The 13,246-nt window shown below is 37.5% G+C and overlaps 1 pseudogene; it reads left to right on the forward strand.

Moving 5' to 3' along the window:
- The first annotated feature begins 3,307 nt into the window (after window positions 1–3,307).
- Window positions 3,308–4,388, forward strand: LOC127183632 (actin-related protein 2/3 complex subunit 1A-like; annotated as a pseudogene).
- The last annotated feature ends 8,858 nt before the right edge of the window (window positions 4,389–13,246 follow it).

Raw genomic sequence — 13,246 nt, forward strand, 5'->3', positions numbered from 1 at the left:
ATCCTCTGAAAAGTCAGGAAATAGTGGGACATTTCTAATGGTGTTTCAAAATGAATCCAGTAAGTCTTCCATCTTAACTTCAGTCAAGACTTCCATAAAAAAATTGAAACATCAATCAAATTATTGAACAATTCAGGTTGAAAAGAGCCTTTAAGAATCTTGTAAACTGTGCCTTCTAAAGGAAAAAAAAATCAAGAGAAGAACTTTGATTAAAGAAAAAGATTCACGATGTGGCTCCTGCTGTCCACTGTGTGTGTTTCAGTCTATCCCCTCCGTGACTGCTCGAATGCTTATCTTTAGTTAGGAACATTTGCTATTGTGATCCTGGAGTGGACACTTTTCCATCTCTGGTAGGACTAGAATACAAGAATAGATTGAATACAACTGAAATAGATGTAAATCCATGGAATGCACAGCTATCCTAAGAAAATTTCTATTTCTGCTTTTCTTTGAAGAAGTCATGGTTATTCACGGATAATTGTCATAGAATTCTAGTAACAGAGGTGATTTTGTTCCAGTATGTAGCCGCTTGCAATACACAAACAATGACTTTTAAATATAGTCAGGTAATTTAGTCCAGACAGTCAACAGATGACTAAATTTGCCATAGAATACTTTTTTTCTGAACAACCATCTTATAGTGAACATAGAATTGTTTGATAGGTTATGCTTAAGTACTTTATTTCTTGCACTTAATTGTATGTGATATATTCAAGCAAGAAAAATTTAAATGCAACTGATTGATCAGAACAATCTCTTCATATTGACTGTGGTTTTGACTGAATCATTTCCATATCTGTTCCTTAAATATCTTATCATTTTCTTTTCCCATTTGTCTTTGTGTATATTTCCAAAAAATTAGAATGAATTGATTTTTGCTACATAATCTTAAAATTAGATCACCATATGTGTTCTGTCATTACAATTTAAATAATAGTAAAATATAAATAAACACATATTCCTGATTAATATAAATCAATGAGGATTTCATTTGCAGAATAAAATTGTATTATTGTCTACTACAGGATATTTTTCTTTTCCATGCAGACAGAAATTGCCTCCAGATTTCTTGTCTCTTTGATATTGTCTTCAAAAATTGTGTGTAGCTCAGAGGACAGCTGAAACTGATAGCATTCATTCGATCAATTTCTAGAGAATTAGAAAATATCCATCAGTTTGTAAATAATGAAGTTCACAACTAAAGAACAGATGTGTGGAAAATCAAGACCACTCCCAGTTCTTAAACACTATAGAAAGACCTTACAGTAAGTCTCTCACTTGCTGCATTTAAGTTATACTATAAAGACTGATATTTTAAGTCCTATGGTGATTCTATTTACATTTGTATAGAATGTGAATCATATTTTTAATTTAAAAATGTGTTTAGGTTATCATATAGAGTATTGGATATTATTATGGTGTTTTCAAGGAAATGTGTTTTAAAACATTAAATATATATATTTTAAAGATCTTATTATCTTGGTTGATTCTGATCACTCTCCAGTAATACTAACCCTCAATTAATTTATTGTATTTTCTAATACATAAATGCCAGGGGAGCTTTTTTTTTTCTCTGTGCCTTTATTCTTGTGGGAACATGAAATGAGACTCTTTGGATCAACCCAGGTGTGATAAGAGACTGATTTCTCTATCAGAATGGCTTATTAGATCTGTTTCCATGTTTGTTTTCTGGATTCAGTGGTTAATTTGGTTTCTAATCATGCTTTTGACCCCATTTCCAGACAGTTTGTGGTAGCGGGAGAAGAAAGGCCCTGCAGTAGGTAATTAAGTCTGCAAAGGCAGTGCTGCTTACTTTTCATTGCAGCAGATAATCAGAGTGCTGTTGCTCAAGTGTAAAATGCAGAAATTAATGATCCTATATAATACAGATTAAGGCTTTCATTTTAAAAACTATCAGTGCAGAAGAACAAAGGTAGGGAAAGCAGCATGATATTTGGATTTTCAATATCTAGTAAGGATTGAATATTTTGAAAGAGGTTTCTGAGCAAAAGACTAATCAAAATTCTCCTTCTGTTCCACAGTGATTGATTAGTTCAGAACTCAAATGTATTATTGCCCCATTGAATCTTTGAAAAGACACAATTAGACACATTTGTCCATGTCTTTTCACTTATAAACATGTCCTTTTGTTCATTCAGATCAAATGGAGGTAGTAAAAGCATTGAGCACAATGTCACACAGTAGGTGCTCATAAATAGCTCCAATGTTTGAATTAAATGTGTATTTTCCCTGTAAAGGGATTATAAAGCAATGTGCAATAATAAAAAAAATTAGAATGCATGCTTATTTTTATTTAAGTTTATTTATTTATTCAGTTCATAACCTCCCCTTTTTCCTTCAGTTTCCAACCTCTCATCCTCTTCCTCTTTTTCTGACTCCTCTTCTCCTCAGAAAAGGGAGTCCCCTCACCCCCATACCATCACATCCTGGTAGAGCTGCATCAGGACTAAGCACATCCTCTTCCACTGAGGCCAGACAAGATAGCCCAGCAAGTGGAAAGGAACCAAAAGCAGGCTACAGACTCCATTTCAGAGACATCCCCAGCTCCATTTGCTGGGGGACCCACATGAAGAGCAAGCTGTCCATCAGCTCCACATATGTAGGGGGCCTAAGTCCACTTGATGTTTGCCCTTTGGTTAGTACTTCAGTCTCTCTAAGCCCCCATGGATCTGGGTTAGTTGACTCTGTTGGTCTTCTTGTGAAGTTCTTGTCCCCTCTGGGTCCTTCTATCTCCTCCTAACTCTTCCTCAATAGCTAATAAAGTATAAACTCAGCAATAGGTGAATTAATAGTGAAAAGTTCTTATGACCAAATCAGTGCCTCAAAATTTTACCTGTGAGCTGTGCTACATAGAAGACACCCAGGCCTGGAAAGGATATTGCAAATCCAATCCATAATATTTTTTTCATGAGAACACCATTGAATTCTCCACAATAGTCATTTAGATACTGTATTGGTATAGAGTAGCCGTACTATATATGTGTAAGGGCATGGGATTATATTACATATGAAGAGCCTTAGTCTAAAGTTGGCAACATCATCCTGTTATTTAGAATCTGTACAAATTAATAAACATTTATTGCGTGATTCTTTAGTTGACATTCAGTGAGTCTGAATCTTGAATTTAAAAAATCGGGGATCTGTTATCTGCTCCCTCTGGCTGTCCCTCTTCTGTCAGTGCCATGAAGAAGCCTGCTCTTCTCTAGTGACCAGAGCCCATGAGATGAACTGAATCACGTGCTCTGGCTCTCTGGTCTGCCTGACTCCGTATGTCTGATCTTTGAAAACCATCATGTCTCAGCACCAGTTTCTGTTAGAGCCAATTACCTACTGACAAAGGCTGGAACAGGGATCATGCCCAGATCTCCCTTAGCCCCGATAATGATGAAATGTGCAATGACATGAAGCACGAGAGCCCGCGGGTGAAAGTGCGTGAGCTGAGCTAACATAAGGGACACATCACAGGTTTTGACTGGGGTCCTAACAACACCTGCATCTCACTTGCAAGGTGGACTTCTTATGTCTGCAGTTAGAAAGATTGCATCTGGAAGCCCATCCTGATGTTCCTGAGAATCATCTTCATAGCCACCTTTGGGAAGTGGTCCCCACTAAAGAACAAGCTTGTTGTGGGGAGCAGAGATCAACTCATCTCTGTTACTTTGAGTCTGAAAATGACTGGTAGGTGAGCAAGCATATTAAGAGTCTGATTTGATCCAAGGTCCTCAGCTATGACTGGTACCCCAACAACATTTTCCTAGATGCAGAATCATGTGACTGCAAATGCAGAGTGTTTTCTGCCTACATCCGAGGTGGATGAGAAGCCAGCCAGCACACATTAGGTCAGCAAGATACTGTTTGGTCAGCTGATGTTTGGGTTTGGTGGCAGTGGCACAGTGTACGGAGTCAGCTTCTCTGCTAGTTGGAGATGCTTGGCTAAGCCATGACAGCACCACGTGCATTTCTGATGCCTTGATGGTTATGCAGGTTTCAACTAAGAAAAGAGACTTCCTGCCACTGCTGAGTGTGTCCTTTATCTCAAAGGACAGAATTATGGCTGCTGGCCACTACTGCTCCCCATTGCTTTTTAACTATAATGACCATGGCTGTTTGAGCTTTATATATAAACTAGACACCCTCCTCCCCCCCCCCCCAAAAAAAACCCACAGAGCATCCAGAGCAACATGTCCACCATGGCAAACCTCCACAACGTGGACAAGAGGGTGAGACTGGGGACTACAACTCAGATGCACTATACCAGAACAGCGTCACATGCCTATTTATGAGGGGACAGGCAAGATTGTCACAAAATTTTCACTACTGTCGTCGATGGAGCAATGACAACTTGGGATTTCAAAACACTACTGTAGCCCCATGGCCTCCAGATAATGTGAAGTCAGGTGAGCCTCTGCCACCCGGCATGAGAAATACTGCTGAGCACACTCTGCAGTTCTCATGGTGAAGATTCTCAGCCCACGGAAACACTGTCACACTGATCAAACAACTAGCATGTGTTCCCGAGAATATTGTGTGTGAAGTGGGGGGGGCGGGGGGGATTTAAAAACAGCGGTGGTTTCCTTTGTTGTTGTTTTGTTTTGAATCCATTTTGTTTCGAAGCTGTTATCTAATTGCATCTTTTGACAAAAGCTTCTCTTAAAGTAGTTTATTATGGAAGGGTGTCATCCTAACTTAAAAAGTAAGGGAAGTATGTAATTTATTGTCTGCCAAAAAAGAAAAAAAAAATTCCCAAGCATGTAAAAGAAAGTAGTTACAATACCACACCCCATTACATAACTTTAAAAGTAAAATTAGACATCGGTCCCCAAAATACGATGCAGAACGAAAAGCGTTCCTCTGCTTTGGCAGTCGGGAAAGCATCTGGCATGTTGCTCTGCCACAATCGCGAGGCTGTATTAATAAAATTGCTAACACAAGAAGAGCAGCATTTGGTGCGTGTTGGTAACCATTCTAATCTATTTGTAAAATATGCTAGGCAGTATTGTTTTCTAAACAGAGGAAAATGAAGCTTTGGCATGCGTCCTCCATCAGAGTATGGTAATCAAATGAACTTGTTTTAAAGTGAGCCCTGGAGTTACAATAATGGACTCTATGGCCAAGCACCTGCGCTTTGCAGTTCAATTTTCACTTTGGCCAAGGCTCACTGAAGAATTTAGTGTTTATTCATTGTAACAAATATATTAGATTCAAATAACATCTTGCCTTTCAAGTTGCGTTCAGCAACTGCAGTGCCACCCTCACTAACAAAGCACTATACGTAGCGCTATACGTAGTGTCACATCGCATAACACTGTGCCTGCCTCATTCTGCACTGCTCAGCACAATCGATCGATCTCTTCCTATTCTTATAAATAATGCAGACGGGTTTTGCTTTCTATAGCATTTCAGAGAGCCAACTTAAAATATTCTCCAGTTATTTTTAACCAACATAATGCAGGTAAAAAGCAGGATGCTACAGCCATTAGGCAACCTGGGCTTTTAGTCTTCGCCATGCTTCTAAGAAGGGAGCATCCCAGCCCATCACTGTAGGCTATGGTCATCATCTGAAATTCAGAGGTTGAAACCCCAACAACAAAGAAAATCATCTAGGACTCCTGATTAAGGCAACTCCAAATATTTCTTGGGTGAGTTGCACGGTTTTAACATCCCCCCCCTCCCAAATGCTTCAATCAAAATCATCCAGGGGTCTAAGGTTATCATTTAGTTAGTAAATGACAGACGACACCTGTAATGCCAGTGCTGAAGAAGTAGTGATGGGATAATCTGTGGGGCTTGCTAATCAGCCATCTCAGCCAAATTAGTGAGATCCAAGTGTTGCGAACCTTCAACGAATAAGGAGGTCAGTGGCAGAAAAAAGAATCTGATATATGCAGTTGTACACACACTAGCACCCAAACACACTAGTTATGCACTAGTATTTCCTTGCGTGTGAAATAATCACTCCCACTAGAGCTCCCAGTGAGGGCAGCAGAGGGATCTGGGTTTACCCACTAATCTCTGTAATGCAGACTAGCATCAGACACTGTAGGGGTAGATAATACCAATGAGGAAGGATGTATAAAGAAAAAAAATCTTCACCTCTTTCTAACATCTTTTTATTTGAACTTCAGGCACATTTACCTGGTTACAACATATTAATAATTCAACTGAAAATGTGTACTGCTATAATGGACAAGGTAACTTGTGTTTTAGTATTTACGGCTGAAGATTTGTGCTTTTATTTTGAAGGATTTCAAGATATGCACCTGACTGTTTCTGTTTTGCAGATAAGAACAAAGAGTTAACAATATGCAGTAGACATGCTACCCAATCAGCTAAGAAGAAAAGCGAGGATTCTAATTTTCAATTAGAAACTGAATAGCTACAAATAAAAAGAAACATAAATAAAGAAAAGAAAAGAAAAGAAACAACAAGGTACAAAGTCATTGCCAGGTGTTGGTTCTTTAGAGTGCTCATTAACTCTACTGAAAACCGGAAGTTAAGCTTCTGTCTTTGACACTTGCCATTTATCCTGAATAAACTTGGAATTTTCATATTCTCTCTCTGTCATCTCTCTCTCTCTCTCTCTCTCTCTCTCTCTCTCTCTCTCTCTGTGTCATATCTCTCTCTTTCTGTTTCTTTCTCTCTGCTTTCATTCATCTATCCCAAAGGGTTGATGTCACAAACTTACCTAGCCTTTCTTTCCTTTTCCTTTATTTTCTATTCCGACCTCCCATACAGGATGTGATTTTTGTATTTTTTGTGAGCTAAATGACATCCTGGCCAGAACTCAGAATCTATGCATTCATTTCTATGAGTCTGACAGAATGAAACTGCTTTTATTGCATAATCAAACATATTATTAACTGACAATAAATAAAAGACTTTGATGGAATTATGAACCTACATCCCAACAGCTCTGAATAATTAAATTATATTAGTGTAAGAATTATCTCAGTAATAAAATCATCATAATATGTCACTATAGAAGAAATTATGTACAAGAAAGTATTTAAAAATTATTAGAAGTACCCAGAATATTTAAGATTATATCTTTATCCTATAAAAAGAAACTTGACATATGGTGAATAAACAAAAATTATTCATAATGTAAAATGTGTGACAGAATCTGTGGTATACTTACAAAAACACCTGAAGCTTATTTTGAAACAGTAAGAAGAGAAAGAAATTAGGAGTAAAAAGAGAAATAGTAAGATTGACACTAGTGTTTAGTGAATCTTTTTTTTTTTTTTTTTTGTCTACATGTTGATTCATTTAAGAGCCATATACCTTACTTCTTGATGAATAAATTACACATTATTAGTCTGATTTTACAAATAAGGTGATAATGTTAAGACAGATCAAATAATTTTTCTAAGACTCTGCAGTTGATTTATGAGTCCGTATTGATCCTGCTGATTCTAATCTCTTTGTGCTGAGCTACTGTATTGTTTGCAAACACATGACACCTTAAGTATTAAGAAAAAAAAAAAGCTTATGACACAACAAAGATAAAGAAACACAATGAAGAACAAATACATACAGCATAGAAATGAGGAATAACCAAGTGGTTAAAGTCATGAAAAGCTTAAGTTAATAAGAAATATGCAAAGACTTGAGCTAACACACGATGTACCTTAAAAGGAAAGGTAACTAGAAACATGGAAAGTGCAAAAGGAAAATATTGGGATCGTCACCTTAATAGATTAAATAGATGCATTCTTTAGTTGTGACTATTAAGAAGCAAAGTTCACTGTCCCTTCACTTATGAAACCCACAGGTTATGTACAAAAGTCAACAGCATTTCATAGGTATGTTCTGGAAAACATACTAGAGATAAGAAAGGTGCATATGGTTCAATTTCCCACTGTTTATACAGGCAATACATGAGTGGTGGTGGGGAAGGAACAGTAATGAATACCCTAAAAACAGACCAAGACCTGCTAACTACTAAAGACGGTCATTCGTCAACAATTTTACTAACCACCAATTATATGCTTCTACTATTTCACAAAGGATGGTTTATTTCTTTTTTAAATTTTATTTTATTAATTTATTCATATTACATCTCAATGGTTATCCCATCCTTTGTATCCTCCCATTCCTCCCTCCCTCCCATTTTCCCCTTACTCCCCTCCCCTGTGACTGTGACTGAGGGGGACCTCCTCCCCCTGTATATGCTCATAGGGTATCAAGTCTCTTCTTGGTAGCCTGCTGTCCTTCCTCTGTGTGCCACCAGGTCTCCCCATCCAGGGGACGTGGTCAAATATAATGGTTTATTTCTTAAATATTCCACACTGTACATATAAATGTGCCCTGGTTCTATGGTGATGATGCAATCTCTCTTTCCCTTTGGCCTTTTGTCATCCCACTACGTCCAAATGAGGCCGAGCCATGCCTTTAATGCTTGTGAGCTCAGTGAATTGTTTCTTTCTTTTCCCTTTTCACAATTTCTTAGCACCTGGTTTTGGAAACCTCACTTCCTAGACAATAATAGTGCAGAGATCAATGGCAGCACTCATCTGAAGTCACTGTGCCTCTGTGTGAAGAATGACAATGAGAGGAACCAGGAGATGTGGAGGCATTTTTGGAATTCTGAGTTTGCTTAAACTTCACTGCAACAGAGTAAGAGAACTCAAACAAGAGGAATGGGAGAAATTTATACCTAAGCACCACAGAAGACGCAGGATAAACGCTTGCCGATTCGGCGTATTGGTCCAGGAGGAGACTGTGTCAAGGTACCAGCTAGCTTGTGTCATGGCAAGGAGACTTAATGAGACCTTAAAGAAAAGTGAAAGCATCCACATGGGACACAGAATTGAGGTGGGGAACCTCTCCCCATTTATGAAAGAAAGATCATCAGACAGCAAGCAAAAGAATACTAGATTTTATCCTAAAAAACAAATTTTCAGAATCAGGAAAAGGCATACTGTCCGGAAATCTTGTAGAATGGCAGAATTCTGGGTAGCAGAGACAGTAATCTATGAGACAGGGAGGGCAGTGTAAGACAGCAGGGTAATTTTCTCTTCCTGTTTTCTGAAATTCAGAATGGCTGTAACAGTGTATACACTTGAAATTTACATCATGGAAAAAGTAAAAATAAATATGCCCAGGGACAGCTTGCCTGGATATGAGTTCTGATGTCCTAAAATAAGATGTCTTTGGCATAGCAACAGCCTGTTTACTGTAAGTATCACACTGACATGAAGCAGACAGGAGACCCTGCCACAGACATACAGAAACACTCACTGAGACAACGCTAATGAGAGGGAGGGACACTATCAAACTTAGCTATTCATTGCAAAGTGTGTGAATCCTCCAGCAAATTTTATGTTTATAATTAAATTACTTTTAAAAACTTGTACAGTCTCCAAATACCTTCAAACATTATTCAAAACTCTTATTTAACCTGATGTAAAGGTAATGTAAGATGGGACAGAAGTGTAAAACTACCAGCTGCGGCTGGCAATATTTAACAAGAGAAATGCCAGCATGGATGTGCACACTACACATACATGGGACGCCTTGTTCACGTCAGCCTTTTATTGCACTATGATCTAATGGAAGTCGCTTTACTAACTCTGTGAATGTGTTTTGTCTTACTTGGTTATCATAATATTCACATGACCGAAAAGCCGTATATACATTTTATAAGTGACAGAAGTAATATTTTAAAACATTTTATTCATGTGAGCTGACGAAGGAATGTCATAGTATATACCTGGAGGTCATTGGACAATCTATAGTGTTGCTTTTCTTCTTCCACAATGGAAGTTATAGGGACTAAACTCACATCTTCAGACTTGGCAGACACACCCTTACAATTTGGGCTATCCTACCAACATGAGCAAAATAATCTAAAGAAAGATGACGTGATTTGTCTAACTACTGTATTTTATAAGTAGTCATATGGGATATAAATTTAATGTATAGCCATGGTACACGCTTTGAACTCCTACAATAAGAAACAATGAAGGGAGGACGGAGAAAACAAGCAGAAATAAATATCTATTTTAAAAGAAATATGAAAATGTCATTATAAAAAATTGAAGCACGTGAGGCACCAGAGTACGTGAGAAACTCATATCCCACTCTCCACTCAAATGTGGAGAATGTTCTGACCATTGGCTAGATCTGGGTAGGGGTTTAAAGTTTACCGCCTGTATTGTCCTAGGCTGGTGCCTTAGTTTGAGTGGGACCCCGGGCCCAAATCTGCCTATCATAATGTTCTACTTGTAGGTTTCTAGGATCCTCTGGATCCTTCTACTTTGCTATTCTCTCATGCTTGACCATGTCCCCTGGAGGGGAAGACCTGGTGGCACTCAGAGGAAGGACAGCAGGTTACCAAGAAGAGACTTGATACCCTATGAGCATATTCAGGGGGAAGTAATACCCCTCAGGAACAGTCATAGGGGAGGGGAATAAGGGGAAAATGGGAAGCAGGGAAGAATGGGAGGACACAAGGGATGGGATAAACATTGAGATGTAACAAGAATAAATTAATAAAAAAAAATTAAAACACTAAATATAAAAGTATTTTTTGGAGAGGATGATGATGGACAATACAGAAGGAGAAAGATAAATGGTTGAATATTTGAAATAGAATAGATAACCATATTTCATAATTACTTAAAAGTATATATAATACTTATGATCATTGTGAATGCATATGCATGTATATGCTTGTGTATATGTAACAATATTAATTAAAAGAAAAAAACCATGAATGTGAGAATGACTCAAGAAAAGAAGACACAGGAAGAGATGAAACTAGGAGAGAAAGCAGGGAAAATATCACATTTTATGTAATTTTTTAAAAATAGCAGGGCTAAAGATATTGCTCAGTTTCAAAGAATGTTTATTGCTTTGCAAAGGGTCCCATTTCTGTTCCCAGAACCCACATAGTGGCTAACAATCATCCATAACTCTAGGCCAAGATGATGTGATGCCTTCCTCTGAACTCCTTAGGTATCAGGCATCTACATGATGCGCGCGCGCGCGCACACACACACACACACACACACACCACAAACACAGAAAATAAAACAAATGTAAAAATGTTAAATAGAAGGTAATCAGAAGGTAATGCATGGAGCAGCCACCAGGTTATCACCAGGATCCTGCTATAATACATTTAAAAATTTGTCCAGGCTGATAGTCCATGAAACAATGTTTCTAAAGTTGATATATTTGTGATTTAAAATATAAGATTCTGTATGAAATGGTTTGAGGAGTATTACTATTAACTCTTCTTTGAAAGTCTGGTAGACATGTACTAAAACTATGTGGCCCTGGGCTTTTTTTTTGGGGGGGGGGAGATTTTTATGATTATTTAAATTTCCTTAGGGGTTATAGGATGGCTTAAACTATGTACCTGATCTTGATTTAATTGGGTAGGTGAAATCTATCAAGAAAATCATCCATTTCCTTTAAATTTTCCAATTTTGTGGAATACAGGCTGTTGAAGTAAGACTTAATGATTCTTTCCTCAATGTCTGTTGTTATGTCTCCCTTCTCATTTATGAGAAGTTCTTAGAATATCCCTAGTTCAGCAGCGGATCAAGCTTTGAGGACGAGGAATGCCTTTCTCCAGAAGAACATTTCTGAAGGAGAAAATGAAGTTTAGTTAAATTATTTATGAAAAAATAGGGAATTCTAAAAAAGTTCTCTGGGATGTATGACCAAAAAAAAAAAAAAAAAAAAAAAAAAAAAATCTACTACCAACTAAAAACAAAAATTTAGGATGGAGAGAAGATGGCTCATTGGTGAAGCATTGGTAAGCAAGCCCCGATCCGCAGCAGCACCTTTGTGTAGCAGCTATAACCCAGGCACTATCAGCAGCTCAGTGGAAAACTGGTCAGACTGAAACAGCAAACTCCAGAATCAGTAATATGCCTTGCATCTAAATAAATAAATAAATAAGGTGGAGAGCAACAAAGACTCTGGGCTTCAACCTATGAACTTCTCAAACAAGTACACCAACAAATGCACTTGAATGTACCACACAGCTCCAGGCACATGGATGCACATATTTGTACACACCCCTTCACACAAATAAATAAATGATACTTAATTAGAAATGTCAGGGAATATAGTCACTTAACAAAACTTGGTCTGTATATGTAGTAAAAAAGCATGTGTCTATGTGACTAACATGATGTGTCCCCTCACTACATGATAGTACTTGATGCCCAAACAACATGCTTTTTTTTCAAGCAATGAATATATAGAGGTAGAATTGTATACCTTTTATATAGGTCAAGCAGGTACTTTGTTATGTGAAGAATAGTATTTATGTAATGACTGTAGTTATGAATGAATATAGAAGTACAACACTATTAAGCAAATTAAATAATACCATAAACTCATAACATATGTGGGATGGTTAGAGTGGTTAGAAAAAGCAGGCATTAAAATTGGAAGCACATGACGTGGAGTCAGCGTGTTATTATTAGTAATTATGACAATGACCAGCAAAGGAACTACATGCAAAAAAAATCATGAGTGAGTGGGTCTGATGATAGTTTGGGGAATAAGGGTTTTAATCTTTACTTTCCATTTATAGCTTATGAAAAGATTAAGATAAACAAGCTCTGTTGAAGATTGACATTAACTAAGATATATAAATATTCTTAAAATGTGAAATGTCAGAAAATACTTTAGGAAGTTTCACCAATTCTATGTGATTATAAGTAAATATATAATGTCAGCACCATTTTGTAGAAAATGTTAAGAAGCACATTTAACTTCCCTGATCCTCTCTTCAACCATTTTCCTGATTGCATCAGGGTCACCTCTCTGCAAACAGCACCCTGATGACCCAAAACTTTACACATCCCTAGTTTCCAGTCAGTTGGTCCAGATATTCCTTTAACCTGAAATGCCAGTGTCTTGAGTTTTGGGAGCATTTACCTCAAAATCTTGAGAGTAGTAAATGTTCTTTATAAAATTCCTTTTTTAATGTAATATTTCATAAGTTTGATTTGCCAAGGTGATTAGCCATTTCTGGTTTTCCTACCTGAAATCCCTTTCACCTACTCTGGAATAGATCCTTGTGCCCCCTTCAGATTTCTATATGGGAATCTGAATCCATAGTGTAGTAGTAGAGGATGTGAAACCTCAGAAAGTAAGAAGGATACAAGGTCAGTGCTTTCTGGATGGGATCAATGCCATTACACGATGCATCCAGCGATCTATCTTACTCCCCACCGGTTGGAGATACAAGATATTT

This window comes from Acomys russatus, chromosome 31 (assembly GCF_903995435.1).
Source record: "Acomys russatus chromosome 31, mAcoRus1.1, whole genome shotgun sequence".
NCBI lineage: Eukaryota > Metazoa > Chordata > Mammalia > Rodentia > Muridae > Acomys > Acomys russatus.